Source organism: Monodelphis domestica, chromosome 5, assembly GCF_027887165.1.
Source record: "Monodelphis domestica isolate mMonDom1 chromosome 5, mMonDom1.pri, whole genome shotgun sequence".
NCBI lineage: Eukaryota > Metazoa > Chordata > Mammalia > Didelphimorphia > Didelphidae > Monodelphis > Monodelphis domestica.
The window spans coordinates 155,595,603-155,616,690 of NC_077231.1; positions in this window are offsets into that span (position 1 = coordinate 155,595,603).

Below are 21,088 nucleotides of genomic sequence, written 5' to 3' on the forward strand. Positions count from 1 at the left end.
ATTTGGATATTTCCTGTTCTAAATCTATGACTTTATAATCTACAGTAACTCTTCACAACACATAATATGTTGTCACACTCTACATATATGTTATTTGTCACCAGGCCTAGAAATGGGGGACCGTGGGTTCAAATCTAGCCTCAGACACCTCCTAACTGCAAGACCCTGACCAAGTCACGTGATTCCAATGGCATTAGTCCTCACCACTCTTCTTCCTTGGAATGAATACTTAGTATTGCTTCCAAGATGGAAGGTAAGGTTAAAAATTCTTTTCCAGAAACATTATAGGATCTGTGCTAGTTTTTTCATGGAAATATTACTTTGAATCATAAGGATTCAAGGTTTCCCTAGTGCGTATATATACACATGACCTCGCTATTGAAAAGTACTTTTTTCATAGGAACTGCTAACCAATTGTCTGCTACAATTGCCAAGATACAGCTCACATATTGATGATAAAGAGAGATGATGGAGCATGGAATGTGTGGCAACACCAAATTGTCAGGCAAAGTACCATGGGAACTTAAAGTCTGTGCAGAATGAGAGAGGGCATTAAAGATCCCATGATACTATTAAGTCCTGTTATAATTTTCATAAACTTGTCAAGTGCTGAATTTTACCTCTCATTTGCAGTGCTGACATTGGACCAGATTGATATTAAGATTTTATCTTACAGCCCTAATAAAAAGCAGTGTCACAAGGGTACTTAATAAAAAATAGATGTTCAATTTTATTAGAATTTGGGGACTTCCCTGATCAAAGCATATCCACTTACAAATGTTATAAACCTCAGATAAAATGAGTTGCCATGTGATGGCATGTCTGCTTCTGAGATAAAGATGAACAAATAATTTTTTTAATTAAAAAGAATAAAAGTTCTCCCTGCCAGCAGGTGGGCAACAGAAATGGGAGAATCTGGAGCCCAGCTGGTTATACTTAGATCTATATTAACTTGAGCACCTCCCTGGTGCTTCTTTAATATGACATCTTTTTGTTTTTCTCTTTGCTCTTATAACAAGAAAAGAATCACATAATTTTTCCAAATTAACTTTCATTTCTATAATTCCCAACATGTATTGTGCCAACATTTACTCATTTCTTTGTTAATATCACAAAGATCTGAAAATAGATTTCATTCATGTTTTTCTTCTTCATTTATATGTAAACTATTATTTTAGTTTAATTTGGTCTAACACTTCTGTGTTTGCCTTAAGCACTTAAAGAAATATTACTATATCCTCACTATGACATGTCTCTAGGATGTGATGAGTTATACTTTGGAATTACTTCCTTTTGCTATTTCTGTAATGAAAACTTCTTGGAAGACTCCAAAATTCACTTTCCTTCAACTGAAGTCTACTCTCTAGTGAATTGTGTTAAAGCTAATCCTTACTGATGCATTGAATTATTCCTGGAATATTTAAATTATTTTTAGAATAAATAATAATGAATATGAAGATGAGTTGTGATAAAAATGCAAAAGAAAATATATTGGGAGTAGGGGAATTTAGGTAAAATGTGATTAAACCGGGAGAACTAGCAAATATTACCCCCAACATGATTTTTAGTAATGAAAAAAAGAATTAGGAGAAAGTTAAAAAAAATCATCAGTGAGGCTAAATCTTCAGAATGAATTTTAACTACCCCTCATGCCTCAAAATGATGTTTTCTTCCTTGTTCTCCTTTCATACTTCCTTCTCCAGAAATATCCCTTGTCATTTTTCTTTCTTTGAGGTTTCTAAAGGTTAGACTAATTTTGCAACTCAAAACCTGTGGGACTTAGGCAGCCTTAGTATGAGAAATGTATTCTTCTGTCCCAAATTAGCTCATCCACTTTGTTGACTTTTTAAGAGACTTCGTGAGCAATCTTTGCAACTACTCAAACAGTTAGTAAAGCAAAAACCAGTAGAAACGGGCAGGAGAGAACCTATAAACATATCTATAAATGGTCTCTTGGTCTTGACTTTCAGTCACGCTTGTTACCAACCAGGAGTTATGCCAATTCTTAATGATTACAGTTTATTGGGTTTAAAAAAAAAGATTTTTTTTAAAGCCGGCAGCAGTGAAAAGGGAAAAACAAAGTGATTGGCAGGCCACAGAGGAGCTAAGTACCCAAAGGAGGAAATGAATGCCATTCCTTTTTTGATTTTACAAACAAACATTGTAATTGAAAAGTCTGGCCCAACTAAATACACTGGAAAAACTGATCTCCCTTAACTTATTTTCTTGTTTCACAGATCATTCTTAAAGGAAGGCTTGATGATCAAAACATAGTCAGTAATCCCAAAATTCTTCTGTCTTCAGCAACTCTCACTGCCTTTCAGAGAAGCTGCACAAACAGAATGATTCCAGGAGTGAGTTAACTCTTTCATTCTCTGAGCACTGCACTCAGAATGTAATGCATTTGCACATTACATATTCATGGCTATACACAATATACATGCCAACAGTATCATACAAGCTCATATACCAATAAATTTGTGGGCTGTAGCTGAGCTTTCATATTATGTATATGCTCCATATTTTCCCCAAATTTTGAGGTTATGAAATTCTACTCCATAGTTTATTTACTCTTTCTTGGGATGCCATTTATTAGTGCAGTAATGGAGTAGTGTTGCAAAGAATGGAGTAGCCATTTATTTGTTTGTTTGTTTTTTAACTCTACCTGTGATTTCCTTGGTAGAAAGAGCTCCAACAAAAGGTTGGCCATTAAAAAGTTGTATCCAATACAATGAGATCTGCTAAACAGTTCCTTGGGTCATCAAGAGGTTACTTGCCTTGCCCAAGGTCACAACCATCATGTGTCAGAAGGAGAATTTATATATAGGTTGTCCAGAATCCAAGTTCTCTAACCATTCTCCTATGATGTCTTTTAACTTTTACATATAGCAAAAAAAAAAGTCATAGAAATAGATTATTTTTAAAATAGTCATAAACGATATCTACTGGATTCCTATAAGATTTAATAGAAACCAAGTAGAAGCCATAGATCAAAGTGATTTTAATTTTTTTAATTTATAAAAATTAATATTGAAGTACACCTACTTGAGACAGTACTTTTAAATTCCTGAAAATGAGGCTTACTAGTTACAGAAAGTATCAAGAACTATGGTTAAGAATAGCCTATCACAATTATTAGGATATTCATTTAATTAAAGGGATAAAAATCCAAAAGTTGAAGTCAGGGATTTTTTCATCTGATAAGTCAAATAAATCATATGACACAATATAAACTTTCATACAGACTTCTGAAGATTATTATGTGAGTTTATCCACTTTGTAAGGTACATGTTTAGACAAGTCCAAATAGAAGGAATTCACAATATTCCTGTTTTCATACCATAATTACAAAGGGCAAGTAAAGTATATACTATACTTTAAAGTATATATAAAGTATATACTATACTTTATATAAATAATTATAAAGTATAAATAAAGTATATACTATACTTCATTAAGGAAAATAGTTTTAATGGTTATTTTCTAAGAATTGAATAGAAGAAATATTTAGGCATCTGGACAGACAGAAAAAATAGATAATTATATTAAGATCTCTCAAATTATAAAATGCCACTTTGGTGACATACTGAACATTTTTTTTGTTTTCTTTTAATTTGTATTTTTACCAGAATATATGCTGATGAAATTTTCAATAATATTTTCCTGCCATTTTTTGATCCATGCTTTTTCCCTCTGTCCCATCCCTCCCAAGACAGCAGGCAATATATTATATGTTGTAAATGTGTTATCATATACTACATATTTCCATATTCATCATATTATAAAACATAACCATATTGCTTACAATAGAGAAAAAAAATCATGGAGGAAATAAAGTAAAGAATGGTATGCCTCAATCTGCACCCGTACTCCATCAATTTCATCTATGGGGTGGACAACGCTTTGTCATGAGTCTCTCGGAATTGTCCTGGATCCTTGCATTGTTCATAATAATTAAGTTATTCATAGTGTCCTTTATTTTTGTCACTGTTTACAGTATATTCCTGGTTTTGTTCATTTAACTTTACATCACTGAACTATTTAAAGATTAATCGCTATTCATGATCATGAAATAAATTTCTACACTTAGTTAAATTTAATTAAAAATGTTGTGGTAATTTTAGCAGCCTTCCTTACAGACAATCTTTAAAAAATCTCTTGTTAGAAAATATTCATAAGAATAAAAGTGAGAAAATTAGAAAGAATTTCAAAATGTTTCCTATACATTTGTCATTTCTTGATTTAGCTTTTAAACAGTGGTATTAACTCTCCATTTCATCTAAAAACTCTTGATTGGTTTATTATGTAAGGTGAACAATATGAACACATACTGAAAAACTAGGAAGTCATTTAAATATATATTTAGAAATATAAATTTGTTGTCCAACAATAGAAGGTATTGTATTTTATATTTTGAGCAGTCATTCCCTTTGTTGGCTTTTGAACATATCAGAAATGACTTGTGGTTATTGACTCAGATATTATGTACAAAATTTAAAAACATTTAGATGCTACACCAATACCAATGATTTTTATGTTGCCAAAATACTGATTGAGAACTTTCAATAAATAAGTAAATATGAATAGATTTAAATTTACCACTAATGGAAAGAAATACTTCAGTCTTTTATTGTAATAGGTATTAAATTTATTTTATGTGACAAAATTTGTCTTTTGATAAATTATGAACTCTAAGTTAGTGCTTTCATATATATCTGTATCATTAATAGAGAATAAAGTAAAGAAATATGAAGATAATCATTCCAGCTTAATCCTATAAGTAAGATATATAGATATTATAGATAAAGTATTTACTAAACTCTTACTGTGTGCCAGTATTCTGGATGGATATACTTAAAAGTAAGGCATTCTTTCCCTTCAAAGAGCTTATATTTAAAGAAAGGAAGACAAAAATATGAAGAGAAATTAGAAAAGGAAATACAGTGACTATAGCATTGTCAGGTACCAGTGGCCAGGAAGTATCATGGAAATCTGATTCTATGAAGGATGAGATGAAAAACTAAATTGTCAGAGATGCAGGATAGGAGACCCTCTGTATATTGTGTACACTTGATTTGACTATTCTATCACATACTGGTTCTGAATGATTTTTTCATTCCCTTTCCCTGTTATTAAAGAAATTAAAGAAATAAGTTTGGAAGAAGAGAGCCTGATTTGACTGTCTTCATCTCATGACTAAGATTGTCCTGGGCAGAAATAAATGAATAAAGAAATCAGTCATAATGTCAAGACAAGCAAATTAAAAGTTATTGGGTTGATTTAAATTGGTAGTATCTAACTCAGCTAGAAAAAGATCTTTGCTAGCTACATATTGACTGAGAAAACCTCAAATTAACATGTACTATGTTGTATTTATATATAAACATATATATATATAACAATTCCCAATTACATTTTAATAATGATTTTAAGATATATTAATTTTCAAAACATTATTTTAAAAATATATTCACTTTCTGACATTTTGTAATATAGGCTTTCTCTCCCCCTTCCATCCATCCTTCCTCCCTCACCAAGAAGGCAGGTCATATTATATACATTGTACATATAATATCATACAATATATGTTTCCATGTTCATCATGTGGTGAAAGGAGATATATATTGCTTACACTAAAGAAAAGTACATGGAGATAATAAAGTAAAGTTCATTCAGTGATAATCTCATATGGAGAAGGAATGAAATGAGGGACTTCTATGGAGAGGAGAAAAGGAGGTGGAGGGCTGATAGTACTAGAACCCTACTCTCATTAGACCTGGTTTAAAGAGAGAATAATATACACAATAGAAGGGTAGTTTGTTTGTTTTTTTTCTCAGTATACAGAGAAACAGGAGGGAAGGGGTATGGTATAAGGGAGATACTGGAAGTCCTCTTGAGGCACTAAGGGAATAAGAGAGGGAAGAGTAGGTTAAAAGAAAAGAGGGCAAGAGGATAAATAAAAGGAAGGAAGAAATAGATAACTTGAAGGATGTATATATTAAGAAGTAGAGGGATAAGATAAAGGCATAAGAGAGGGACTTTGCGACAAGGTACAAAAGGTAGTCTTAGAATCAAACTCATATCAAGAAGGACACAGTTGGTGGTATAAGAAGAGATTTTTGGAAAGATGGATTGAATAAGAATTAATCGGTAAGGGGAAAGGGAGAAGGGAAGGAAGGACCTTTAGAGAGGTGGACCAATTTGGAACTAGGAAGGCAAGGGGAGAGGATGAGAGGATGTTGGGGAATGGTTGTGAATAAGAGAAGTACTGATCAAAGGAAATTGGAAATCTGGGGAACCTCTGAAGAAACAGCTCACTTGGAGTCTATGATAATTCAAAAGACCTCGTAATATCTTTCTCTATTTCTCTTAGTTTTATAAATAAGTAATTATGAATCTAATATAAGTCTTTAAGACTAATTTTAATTATTATACTAGCCAGATTCCAACAAAATCCTTTCCATAATTGATGGATGGGGATGAAAATATAAGTATCAATATTTAGTAAATACAGGCAATGATTCACTACCAGAAACTTATTTCAGATATCACTATTATTAGAACCAAGTGCAATTTAAGTTAAAAGTACTACATTGAAATTGCTTTATTTATATGCTAGACCATATGTTAAAACAGAATTTTTAGATTCTTTTATATATACTTATAATATTTATAGACATATAATACATATCACTTTAGAATGTTATAACAGAATTTCTAAAAATATTGAAGCTCATCCAATCACTCCTTATTAAGAATAGTTATTAATAATCTCAGTGAGAATAAGAAAAACTTAGGCCACATAAATAAACAAAATTTAAATATTAATTTTATTTTTCTCCTTTTTTAATGTCTCTCTTTTACCTTTTGTATGTCATCTATTGGAATATTAACATGTCCGATGTTTTAGCATAGAAATAGATGATATCCCCAGTCCTATCTGATCAGTTTTGCTTTTTTGAGTCACTTTAAGTAAGAATGGTGTCAAATAACAAAGAGAAATGATTGATTCAAATAACTTCTTATGGACAAGATCTAAAAGAATTTGATCAGGTTGAGAGTACACTAGTTTTTAAAACAGAAGACCTAAACTCATTCTCAGTTCTCTCACTTGTTAAATTCATAACTTTAGGCAAATTACAATTTTTCTGAGCCTTTCTCCTTATCAGTAAAGTAGAGAGAATGCCATATTTATTAGCTCTCTTACACAGTTGTTGAGAAGAAAAGCACACTGCAAATCTGGCAAGATTATAAAAATGTTAGCTATGATGATTTTTTCTACCATTTGCTCTTAAAATTATATAATTTGTCATAAGTATTACCTTTTACAGGCCTCATTAATTAACAGACCTATTATTCACAGAACAAATTTTACCTCTAAAATGTTTTTTAATCTATTTACTGTTCTTAGAAAACACATTATGAAGCTGAACGGTTGCTTACATTTGTCCTTTTCTCTTTTTCATTTCTTATAATTATTGCTGACAGAAAATATTTAGCATAATGAAATAATGACATTAATATGTTTTAAGTAAACTCCGCCTAATGTCATTGGATATTGAATGTGTGCCTGGAACTGCCATAGCCTGACAAGATTCAGATATGTTATTCAATTTCTCCTTCCAGCTCACTCTGGCCTGCTCCACCTCCTTGCTGACTGTCTAGTTTCTGCTCCTCTCCAAGTCCCCTTTAGATGTTGTTTCCCCTTGTTAAAATATAAGCTCCTTGAGAGTAAGAATCATTTTGTTTTCTTGTTTCTGAATCTCCAGTGCTTGGCACAAATTTAGGGTACGGTTAGGTTTAGCACAGTCCCTAGCACATAATTAAAAATTTCATATTCTCTCTGTCTATGTCTCTGTCTCTGTCTCTTTGTCTCTCTGTCTTTGTCTGTCTGTCTGTCTGTCTGTCTGTCTGTCTGTCTCTTCTCTCCTCCCCTCTCCTCTCCATTCCCCTCCTCACATTTCTATGTCACTCCTCCACTCTCTTCCTTTTTCTCTGAGGAACCCCAATATTCTATTATCCATTTACAATATTATTCCTAGGGAATAACTGCAGCCCTGCCAGCCCCTGTTGTTTCAACTAATTTCAAGTTTACATGAAGTCCATTAATTATTTTACATAGTAGATGTTAATAATAGTAGCCCTGTTAATAGGAACAGCATAGAAAGCCTTAGTTACTGCTGGTAGAATTTTCATCTAAATAAACTGCATAGTACAACACCAGATGAAATAAGAATCCCTTGTGACACTACAGGTCCTGCAAGGCATAGGACACTGGACTTGGAATAAGAAAGGCATTTTAAAGTTTCATTTCAGGGGCTTACGGCCATTCAAATCTGGGCAAGTCACTTAACTTTCCTATGCCACAATTTCTTTATCTGTAGAACGAAAGGATGGACTAAATAGTCTGGAAGGGTTTATTTTACTTCAAACTTTATCTTATGATTATTTGACATTTAGAAAGCTTTTATTCTACCTTTTGTATTGTATCTTTTTTAGCAAAGTTAAGCATTGGAAGTGAATATATATGTACACACATTGTAGCTGCTCTTTTTAAAAAAAGTCAAATTAGGCAAAGATTGATTCTAGTCTTTATAAGTGCTATTTCATGGATTTTCCACTTCTGTAAATTACTTTGGTATTCTAAAATTTAAAAAGAAGTGAGCCTTACCTCCAAAGAGCTGAAGATGTGAATATAGAAAGAGAAGACATTCTTACCTCACTTGAACACACCAAAAAATGCTGCAAAGCTCACCAAACTGGCAGACATTTCTTCTGACACACCCATTGTGTAGTGTAATAGAAGTGTTTAGAAGTCATCAATGAGGCCCCCTGGCATTGAGTGTTCTAGGAATGGTGGCTGAGGGCCTAATTCTCCTCACTGCAAAATGCTGTCATTCACATTCTGAAAGGCTAAATTTATGGAGTAATTCCTATCATTCAGTCCAACATGCTTGTTCTCAAACAAATTTGGTTTTCTTTAACAACTGGAAAAAAAATAAAGTGGAAAGAAGAGGAATTGTAATTAAGAGTTTTCTATATATCTGTCTCACAAACAACTGAGGAAATAATTATAAAGTTGATTCAGAAAAACAGTTGAAGACTTCTCCTACAATATTGTTGTAATATTTTAATTTTCCATATCTTATATCATGAAACTCCTGAAGAGGTGAGCATTCAAAACCATTCTCCTCAGGTTTCAATAGAGTTCCTCATGCAAAGGTAAATAAAATGGACAATGCTCTTAACTTTTCTATCTCCTACTCTCTTATTCTCATTTGCTACATATACCAGATGTTTCCTAATAAAATTTCTTAGTATAAACACATCTTGTGCACATGTTATAAAATGTACAGGACTGTCATTTTTCACAAAGATCATTAATGAATTCAATATCTCACTCCATTTAAAGGCTAAATTTTATGTCACTGCATCATATCTTTTACTCTCAAAATGCTAGTACTTGAGACAGGCTGCTTAGCAGAAATTAAATCTTACATCTATGCATGAAGTTACAATCTGTTAATATAGAAATACACTCTAAATTCTGAAGAGATAATTGTGAATTTTCACTTTACTTTTTTCCTTAGGTTGACTTTTTTTCCCTCTAAGATAAAATAAATAAATGGTTTTTGCCTGTAACTTTAATCCAAAATAGAATTTCATTATCTTGTAACCTAATGCATCTCATCAGTAAATTCTGCTCAATAAAAGACTTAAATTTACCAAAAGGACCAAATTACTTTTGAAAATTACCTATGCATTGATTGATAGCTGCTTACCTGAAATATCCTATTAAATTAGATTATTGAAAGATTTTGGATTTTTTTTCTTTTTTTACAAGAGATTATTCTAAACAAAGGTTCTCTGTGAAAAGTAATTCACGTTTTTTTTTTTCCTAGTCCACTAGATTGATTAGCTTAAGAGGATTGGGGTATGTCCATGAGAGGATATTAATTAGATATAAATGAAGCTGATACTGTAAACTGGAAGAATCTAAATTTAAATGTTCTGCTTCAATACTTGTTTCAAGATTACTCTTGAGGGAAAAAAAAGTCCATGAATTTAGAATACTCAAAAGTTCATTATTTGGAACTGAAGGAAGATTCTAGTATGTTCTGCTATAAGTCTTCATTGCTAATTCTGAGCAAAATAATTACACAAATAAATACCAAGGCTTTGCTTTAATATATGTAATATATACAATATATATGTGGATTTGGAATGATTCCTTTGTGTAATTTTTAAAGTTATTTCTTTTTCTAAAATGAAACTTGTTTTTTACTCCTGAGAAATGAATTTGAAATGAGAAGGGACAATATGAGGATAAAATGATATAAAACACATTTTTATATGTTGGAATAATTTGTATATAGGTAAAATCAAATGTGCAAAAGAGCTATCTTTTCAATCAGTAACTTCACAATTAGAGCCACAAAGAGTATCTTATTCCAAGGCTCTCCTTTTTGGTTTACTTCAATCTATTTTAAAGCTCTTCTGAGACTTCATTGCTTTTCATTAACAAACATTTCTTAAGTACTTGCCTACTATGTGCCAGTAACTGTGCTAAAAGCTATGGGAAAGAAGTAAAGGTAAAAGACAGTCTCTGCTCTGGAGTGGCTCACAGTCTCATAGCAAGGACAATGCACAAATAACTATGTACAATTAAACTATATGTAAGATAAATTGGAAGTGATTTCAGATGGAAGGCACTAGATTTAGAAAGGAGCAGAAAAATCCTGCTTGTAGAACATGAGGTTTTGACTGGGACTTGAAGGAAGTAAAGGAAGGCAGGAGGGAGAGAATAACAGGTAATAAGGGGGATGCTCAGAGAAAAAATGTACAGTCAGGAGACAGAGTATTTAGAGGAATACCCTCTAATCTGATCAGTATCCAATGCTTAGATCCTTTTTGCTCAAGTCTGGGTAGTCTTGCTGACTCCAATCTTAATGCTTTTAAGTCATGAAACACTGGGGTTCAAATAAATTGTTACTGTTGGTCATGAAGTGAGAGGACCTGCAAATAGCAACTGTGTGTGATTAATACAAAATCTCATTGTGGGCAGATCTGTTGGTTTTTAAGTCTGTGTCTGTGATGTTATCAGGTTAGGGAATACCTGCTGTAGAAACTTCAGAAATTTTCCAGAGGTATTGAGATCTTCATTGACTTCTCTATTTTTACAGTCAAAATGTGACAGCAGAAGTTCTAAGCCCAGGCATTCCTGACTCCAAAACTGATTTTCTGTTATAACATATGCCTTTTAAAAAATTCATAGAATAATACATTTGGAGCTCCATGGGACTTTAGAAATCATTCAATACAATGCCCCCATTTTACAGGTGAGGTAACTGTGGCATAAAATATTAAATTACTTGCCCAGACTCACAAATCTAGTACATTTTAGCTGGGATATAAACCTGGATTTTCTTGGCAGGCTAGGCCTAGATTCAGAAACATATATCTTCATGAGTTTCCATATGTCCTCAGATACTTACTAGAGGTATGATCCTCTGGAAGTTACTTAACTCTATTTTCCTCAATTCCTTCTCTTTAAAATGAATTGCAGGAAGAATTGGCAAACCACTCTAGTGTCTTTGCCAAGAAAACCCCAAATTGGGTCACAAAGAGCTAGATAGAACTGAAATGACTGAACACCAACCTTCTTGACTTAAAGTCAAGATCTGTATCCACTATGCCATGCTGTATCACCTACTGACTTATAAAAATAATCAATTACTTTAAGGCAACATAATTTTTTTTGTCTATTTCCTCAGGCAAGATATCTTGATCAATTGAAAAATATAATGACAGTGAATTTTATTTGTACTATCATTTTTAAAAATAATTTCAACTCAATGCAATAAAAATCAGTATGTACCTATTATCTATGATATTGTGTATATATTTGTGTGACTCAGAGATAAGAAACAAATCTCTGATTCTCAGAAATTTATTTTCTAATGGGAAGGAAAAGACAGTATACCCTTAAATAGAGGACACAGTAGAGGTCTGGTTAAAGTACCTTAAGTAATATGAATATGAAAATAACATGTGGAGCTGATGGGATCTTCATAAGGGAAGTGTTTTATGCATTCAAAAAATTCTGAGAAGGGGTCACCAGATTGCCAAAGGGGTGCATGAGATGAGAAAAATTAAAACTGGTCTTGTTATATGGTAACTCATTTTGGCACAGAATTTTTCATAGGACCTTAGGATCATAGATCTTGACCTGAAAGCCTCAGAGGCTAGTAAAATGTTCACCTTCCCAATGTTATATATACTAGGTGGAATGGTGAAAGTCCATAGTTTCTCAGTTGAGATTTCTGCATGGGAGAAGCTAGGAAGAAGATGGAATGTCTTCACAAAAAGGATACTAATCAAATGTTTTTTTTTTCTTTAAAATCTTGATGATGTATAAAGGAAGTGCCTTGGAAATATAGATTTTGAAATAATTATAGAATTTTTGTTGCTGGTTCTTTTGGCTAACAAGAAGAAGATTTTTTAATTGGCTAATGGGGTTATTAAAAAAAGGCCTGTCAACTTTAGCATCCTACTGGACTGGTTTGTAATGAACTTGGGAGATTCAGTGAGCAGTGAGTAAATGGAATGGAGTTCTTGGCTTTGGCAGTTCCAAAGCCTGGGAATGTATGGTGGACCAAGGCAATCTAAGAGTTAAGAAATTTTAGATTGATTTGACATTCTGTGAAAGAAATTGACTCCTTTTCATAGTAATGTTTTTTAAATGAATAACATAAAATATAGAATTACAAAGAAAACCAATTGTGTTGAAATTCAGTTATAAAGATATTTATATATATATATGCACAGAAATTTAAACACATAAATACATATATATGTATACAAAACCCCCTAAATACACATAAGCAAAACAAGTGTGTGTAGCCCTAGGTTAAGAATATTTGCCTTTAGACTCTTAATTACCAACTTGCTTTGATAGAGTTCCTTACTTACTGGGGAATCCCAATGGAATCACAAGTTTAGTTCCCTAAAGCTAATGTATCATTTAAAAAAAATCTTTCAGAAGGTACAATTAGTGATTTGTTGAAAGAAGAAAAGATGAATCACAACATTTTGTACAGCTTTTATAAATGGTTTTCAGGAAAATCAAAGAATTATTTCAAATGAAATTTAATTTCCTTTGTTCAAAAATTCTGAGAAATTCACTTTTATTAGTTTCTTCATTATGTTGTTAAGGTTTTTTATCTTGTCATATTCTTCTAGGAGATCTATAATCCTGAGCTTGTCTTCATGCATCCTATATTCAAAATCAATATTTTTTGCATGCACAGAGGGCATATTTTATTTTAATGATTTTTTTCCTCTTCTTGATTGTATTTTGCTTTTGTGTTTTGGAATTCCTGTTCTATTTGGTCTCTTTTTAATTTCTTTACTGAGGCTTGTCATTATAAGTTCCAATGTTTGTATTCTGACCATTATTTTTGTAGTGTAGGTTATAAAACTTATTTTTATAATTCTCATTTTTCTTTTGAATCATTCAGAAACAATGCATTGTGGTTCCATGTTCTCACATTCCACAAGGTCTTCTGTTTCATCTAGTGTTAGATCATTTCCCTTTGTTTTACAGTATTTATTCATAGATTCCTGAATTCTTTTACTACATCTGGAGGCCATATTTCTTTCTGTTGTTACTGTTTTTCTTGCTGATTTATCTATTTATGTCCATGATCTTTGAGTTTTCTTCCAGAAATCTTTTGTAATTTTAGTACTCGACCATCCCCCTCCCAATCCTATTTTCTATGTCACTCAATTTCTGACTCCCTTCCCTCTCATTGTGTTTTCCTTGGGGGCTAGATCACAAAGCTTCTCAGGGTCCCCTCCCCCAAACTGAGTGATTTGCAGTTAATTAGCCTACATTTCTGCCCCAAAGGACTTTTGACTAATCAGAACTGGTCCAGTCTGGTTTCTATACTCTCCCTCAGGCTTGGTGGAATGCTCCACAGTCTATCCTCCCAGGCCAACTTTATCTTATCCTTATGTTTTGCCCTGCTCTTTCTATTCTTTAATGTTATGGCTTGATATCAATAGTTCAGAATTTTCCTTACTACAAAGTGACCCTCAGGGGGCTTTTGTTCTCTATGGGTTGTGGCTGCTTGGTTTTCTGGTTCATCCCAGGCAAATTACCATAGCCTGGTCCAGCATCACTATTGGAATTATAAAGGAAGAACCAGGATATGGAGGTAGGTTTTGTTTTAATCTCATTTTGGTTTTGTGTCCACTAATTCAGCCATTTTGCTTGTGAAATAGAAGGTGGGAGAGGGATACTGAGTAAGCTCAGTGTCTAATACATGATATTTGTTATTTTATCTTTTGGAGGATTCTGGATGTTTTTAGATCTGTGTCGACAAAGTCATGACATAGGGAAGCATGGGTAGGATTGCTCCATTCCTCCTCTCCACTATGCCTGAGAACAATTTTTGCATGCCCTGCACCTCTGTCCAGCCACCTAATGTGAACACTTCCTCTCTACACTATCTGGGGTTATGGGGGGGAGGGTTGTCACAGACAGCTTGAAGTTGTACTTTGGGCATGCAATCTTGAAAAAATTCACCAATATCGTCCCAGACCATGGAGGTGGCTGATATTATTTTTGTTGGAAATTTTCCACTTTTAGGGGATATAGGAGGTCATTTAGATCAAATAAAATGTTTCATTCTCCATCTCATTACTCATTTGACCTGGAAGTACTTACAAATAGTTTTTGGGCTGCTCCCTGTACCTGGAACCATGTATATTTTGAATTTGCGTAATACTTGAAAAATGGTCATAATCTGTACTTCATCAGGTTTGTTGGTGTTGGCTGTTCTTCCTGGATAGATTTCCTGTTACCTTATGCAGTTTCCACATCTTCCATCCTTGTTGTCCAATGTAAGAAAAGTTAGCCATTTATGGGAGGGTTGGTCCCTAGTGGTACTTACAAAGGTCTATTAAAAGAAAAAAAAGACATATGCAATTAAGCAAGATGGATTTATAGTGCTTCTGGCACCATGGGTTAAACAAATAATGAACAAATTCAAAACAGAGCTGTTCTTTCACTCTACTTTAACACTTTGGCTTTGTATATAACTAAGACTTGAGATTAGAATTATATTTAATTATTTAGGTTTGAAATATGAACCTGAGTTCAATTTAGTCAAAGTCTATGTCTTAGACATCTTCGTCCTATGGAGTGCTTACCTTAGTGCCAGGCATAGAGTAAACGCTCACTATATATCTTTGAATGCATGGATGAATAAATAGTGAAAGTTTATCTTACTTTTCCTGTGAAGTGTTTTCTATGACCATCCAAGTACATCTATTTTTATAGGACACAAAAGCTTTAAAACACTTATGTTTGACATCTTAATCTAAAACATATGTAACGCTAGAGATGGAGGTGCTACAGTATGAACAATTAAATGTACTAAGTATTGTCATTACCTCTCCTCCCCCCACATCTCCTCTTCTTCCAGAGTGGTATTATTCTTGTTTTGAAAGAATTCTTTGATAAGGAACATTACTAAGCTGTAGATTATATTGTCACCTAAACAGAGGTTGTGCCAGCAAATGGGGAAGAAACTACATACAGTATCTAATAAAAGTAATAATCTCTCCACAGATTCCCATTTTAAAATTTTACACATGGATCTGGGCTTGGTTTATTACATGAAATTTCTAAATTTAAAGGCATTTTTGGAAAGGTTGTTAGAATCCCAATGTATAGCTGATGTGTTATAGGACCATATAAATGAAGTTCAGAAATATCTATTGGCCAGTGGAGATAACTTTATTATATGGATTCAGTAACATAAAGCCAAATCAAATCAAGCAGTTACAAAAACAATGTGCATTTTTTACATAATTGGCAAAGCCATGACATAAAATTTCAGGCATGCACATTCCATAATAAAAGGGTTTGTCTTAAAAAATTGAAAAGAAAGAATTTAGTAAATTAAACTAAAATTCCATTGAAAATTGTGAATCTGGATCACATTGTTCTTGATTCAGAATTTCTTATCTTACTATTTGTGATAATTTTTTATGCTTAACTCCAAAGGTTTTGATAAATAACATGAAATGCTCACTAACAGACAAGTCTCGTGGTCTACCAAAGTTCATCCAAAGGATGAAGATGATTATGTTTATTATAATGCCTTAGTTAGAAAACTTAAGAATGAGTTTAAAGATAGCTCATGTGGAAAAAATGTTTATTGTTTATGATTTCCAAAACATTGAAGAGAAGATGAAAGCAGATTTTAAAAGGAGATAGACAAATGTTCACCTAAGGAGGTAAAAAAAATACGTATATATATATATATATATATACATATATATATATATATATATATATATATATATCATAGGTCTTTGTAAGAGGATTTTATCGGAGCTAAAACCAAGAGGGAAGAGTAGTCAGAAAAAATAAGGGGAGCTCTGTTCAACCTATAAAATACCAACCAAAACAAAACAAAATTCAAATATAATTGAGAAAACACAAAAGACTGAATCCTGAGGGGTCAATCAAGGAAAAATTCAAAGTGAGTCACATTTCCAGCTCAGATTTGCATAGTGAGACAAAATGGTCTATGGACACTGAGGATGGAACCAGGTCAGGAACAGGCATCAGAGAGTATTCAGGTACTGTGACCTTGTACAGAGTGATGGACTAGGCCAACCCAGTTCCTGGGCACAGGTAGAAGATGGATTGAGGAATACACTTGTGCCTAGTGGCTTAACAATTAAGGGGTAAATTGCAATTTCAGACCTCAACTGAAAGTTTAGAAGTAAGCAGCAACTTTATGGTCCATACCCTAGAAATAGAAAAAGGTCTTCATTCTGCCTCTTAGCCCAATCTAAAGTTTGCAAAAGTTTGCAAAAGAATAAGGAAAGCAGGAATCCTGGTGCAAGATGAGCCTATAGTTCTGACTGGGAACAAGCAGAGCTCCTTAGCTGACTAGTAGAGCCTGAGTACAATAACAAAGCTTGGGAGAAACTCTGAAGTTCAAAAATAGGAGTTAAGAGAAATATAAAAAGATAAATACAAATCAGCAATCATATGAGACTAAATAAATATGAACTGCTTACCTTAAAAATAAGATGATATATGTATACCTTCTGAACTCTATCTATGAAATATTTTGTTATATTTTAATGATCTTAAAAGAATGGAAAGAGAAAGAGAATACCCTGCAGAGGGGAGGGAAGTAAAAGGCAGATTAGAGAAAATTCCCTCAAAAAAGTAGGGTGTACAAGTAGATATCAATGCAGATAAGAATTGGAAGAGGGACATTATTTAAGCATCACTTTCATCTACAGTGGTCAAAAATGGGGAAGAATATACTTTCTCACACATAGATGGCATAGAAATCCATTACACCCAATAGGGAAATATAAATAAAAAGACAGAAAGAAGAGGGGACAAATAAAGAGAAGTTAGATTAAGGGAAGGATTCATTCTAACCAAAATAAAAAACAACTTGTTTTTTATATATTTAGAGGACTTTTTGAAGTGTCAAAGAATAGAAATCTTAGTGAGAACCATCAATTGGGGAATGGCTTAACAAGATATACTTTACAAAAGTATTGGGATATTATTGTGCTATGAGAAATAACGGGATGATTAGTTTCAGGGGAAAAAAAAAAACCTTGAGAAGATTTATATCAACTGATGCAGAATGAAGTGAATAGAACTAGGAATACAATTTATCTGTTGGCACAATACTGTAAAGACAAGTACCCTCAAAAAATATAGCAACTCTAAAAATTACTAAGCACAATTCCAGAGAATTTATGACAAAGCATGCTATCCATCTCTTAATAGAGAGATGAAACTAGAGAGCAAAATTATATTGCCATATTTTTATAAATATATGCATATGGGTATATAAATGTATATGTAAAATATATACACATACACATATATTTTACATCAAATAATACATACATAGACATGTATGTACATATATACACTATATACATATATATAATTTAAAAATAAAATGGGTTATAGCAAAACTTTAATAGCATGATTTCACATAGAAGCATTAGGAATTTTAGGTCTTTTAAGGGATGATTTGGCAGTGAAATGTCAAGCAATGCTTCTTCAATGCATAAAAGCACTTCCATAATTTTAAGTAATCAATTTGATAGTTACATCATAATATCTAGTTAATTCCCTCATCCAATTGCCCCAATTAGAGAATGTATCATTGGGAAACAAGATAGATTTCAATATAAAACTAAATATTATTTCTTTTTAGTAGTTCTTTTTCTGGAGTTGGTCATACACAAGACCTGATTCAAACAGTATTTCTGTTGGGGTATACAATATTCTCTTGCTTTTGCTTATTTCACACTTCATAATTTCATGTAGGTTTTTCAATGCTTTTCCAAAATGTGCCTGTTTGTAACTTTTTATGGTATAGTAGTATTCCATCACAGTTATATGCCACAACTTGTTTACCCATTATCCAATTGATGGACATTCCTTCACTTTCTAGTTTTTTGCTGCCACAAAAAGAGCTACTATAAATATTTTATTAATATTTCAGATCCTGTCCTTTTTCTCTAATCACCTAAGGAAATGACCCTAATAGTGATATTGCTGGGTCAAAAAGTACAAATAATGTTATCAAATTGTGAGCATAATTACAGATTGTTCTCCAAAATGGTTGAATCCATTCATAGTTATTCTAAAATTATTAGTGCCTCCCATTTTTCCATATCCACTACAATATTTGACAGTAAAAGTACTTTAAAGAATGCCAGAGAATTATTTTTTGAATAAACCAAACAGCTAGGCAGAGTTTCAGATCCTATTATCAAAGCTACAGTTACTCATTCAATGAGGATTTATTAGGTAATTACTATGCCAGGCATTGTACTATATTCTGGGGATAAAAATCCAATATTCTTTTTCTCAATAAGTTTACATCCAACTTGAGGAAAACAACATGTACAGAGATTAGCAAATAGAAAATATATACAAGGAATTATAAAATAGTTAGGGATAGAATAGGGGAAGGCATTAACAACCAGATTCATAAACATAGTCTTCATGTAAGAGAGTACACAGTGAGTTAAGCCCTGAAGGAATGTTGGGTTTCAGAGAGGTGGAAGTGAAATTAGACTGTATTCTAGCTAGAAAAGGCAGTCTATACCAAGGCACATGGGTGGAAGATGGAAGGATATCACCTATCCACCAAGGAATTTGAATGAAACATATAAAATGTGAATTTGAATGAAACATATAAAATGTGAATTTGAATGAAACATATAAAATGTAATGTGCAATGAACCTAGAAAAAGGACTCAGATTGTGAAGAATATTAAAGGTCAAACACAAGATTCTTCATTTTATCTAAGGGGCAATAAAGATCTACTAGAAAATCTTAATAAGGAAACTGACAAAATTATATGTATATGCAAGATATATGGAATAAGGTATATTTGTCAAAAACTGTTGGGGAAATTGGAAAACCATATATGAGAGACTGAGGAGAGACTAATATCTCATACCATAAACCAAGATGGCCAACATGGGTACATCATTTAAACATAAAGGGTATACCATAAGCAAATGAAAAGAGTAAGAATAGTTTACCTGCCAGATCTATGGATAAGGGAAGAATTTAAGACCAAATAAGAGGCATTATAATACATAAAATAGGTAGTTTTATAATATTAAATTTAAAATATTTATATCAACAAAATCAATGCAGCCAAGATTAGAAAGAAAGAAAAAACTGGGATTTTTTTTTTTTTGCAGCAGCAGATATCTCTGGTAAAAGTCTAATTTCTAATATTTATAGAGAACTAAGTCAAATTTATAAAAATAAAATTCATTTTCCAATTGATAAATGATTAAAACATATAAACAGGAAGTTTACAGATGAAGAAATCAACTTTCTATAGTCATAGGGAAAAAAATCCTCTAAATCATTCTTGATTAGAGAAATTCAAATTAAAACTCTGAGATACCACTTCACACCTATCAGATTGTCCAATATGACAGAAAAGGAGAATCTGAAATGGAGGAGGAGATATGGGAAAATTGGGAAACTAGTGCACTGTTGGTTTAGCTGTGTCTGATACAAACATTTAAGCAATATGGAACTATACCTAATAGACTTTAAAACTGGGCAATCCTCTGATGCAGTAATACAACTATCAGGTCTATACCCCAAGGGGATGAAAACAAAGGAAAATGGCCTATTTGACAAAATATTTACTTTAGCTCTTTTTTTGTAGAAATAAAGAATTGGGAACTGAGGTGTTGTCCGATTAGCTAAACTAGTTGAGGTATAGGACTGTGATGGAAATGACTAGCAGGATGATTTTTTTTTTTTAAATCTGGAAAAAACTTTTATGAACTGAAGCAAAATGAAATAAGCAAAGCCAGAAAAACACCCCACACTGTGATAGCAGTATTTTTTGATGAATAACTGTTAATGACCTAGTTATTTTCCGCAGTACAGTGATCTAAGACAATCCCAAAGACTTATAATGAAAAATGCCTTCAGTCCTCTTAAAAATAAATGATGGAATACAAAGGAAAGCATATTACATTTTACTTTCTTTCTCTTCTTTTTTTTTCTTTAAATGAGATGTTTTCTACAAGATGACTAATAATGAAGAATGTTTTACATGATTATACTTGTAAAATCGATATCATATTGATTATTGTCTCTGGGAGGGGAGAGGTAGGAAATATATTAAAGGAAGAAAGGTATGGGAGGGAGGAAGATAATTATGAATCAAAACATGTTAATTAGGAGACATAAAATATCATTTTAAAAGGCAGTTTGGTAAACTTGGAAAGAGATTTCACTTGCCTGATTACACTGGAATTCAGACTGAAAGAAAATATAGTAGGCAAGAACAGGCAAAAAATACAAATGGATTTTCTGAAACTTTAGCTGAAACAGGAAGGAAAGCTGTAAGACAATAGATTAATGGGATGGTAGGAACAAGTGAAGGATGTGGAAGACTTAAACATGTTTGAAGAAAGCAAGGTACAAGTTAAGAGAGACTGAAAACTAGCATCCAGAGGAGATGGTAGAGTTTGAGA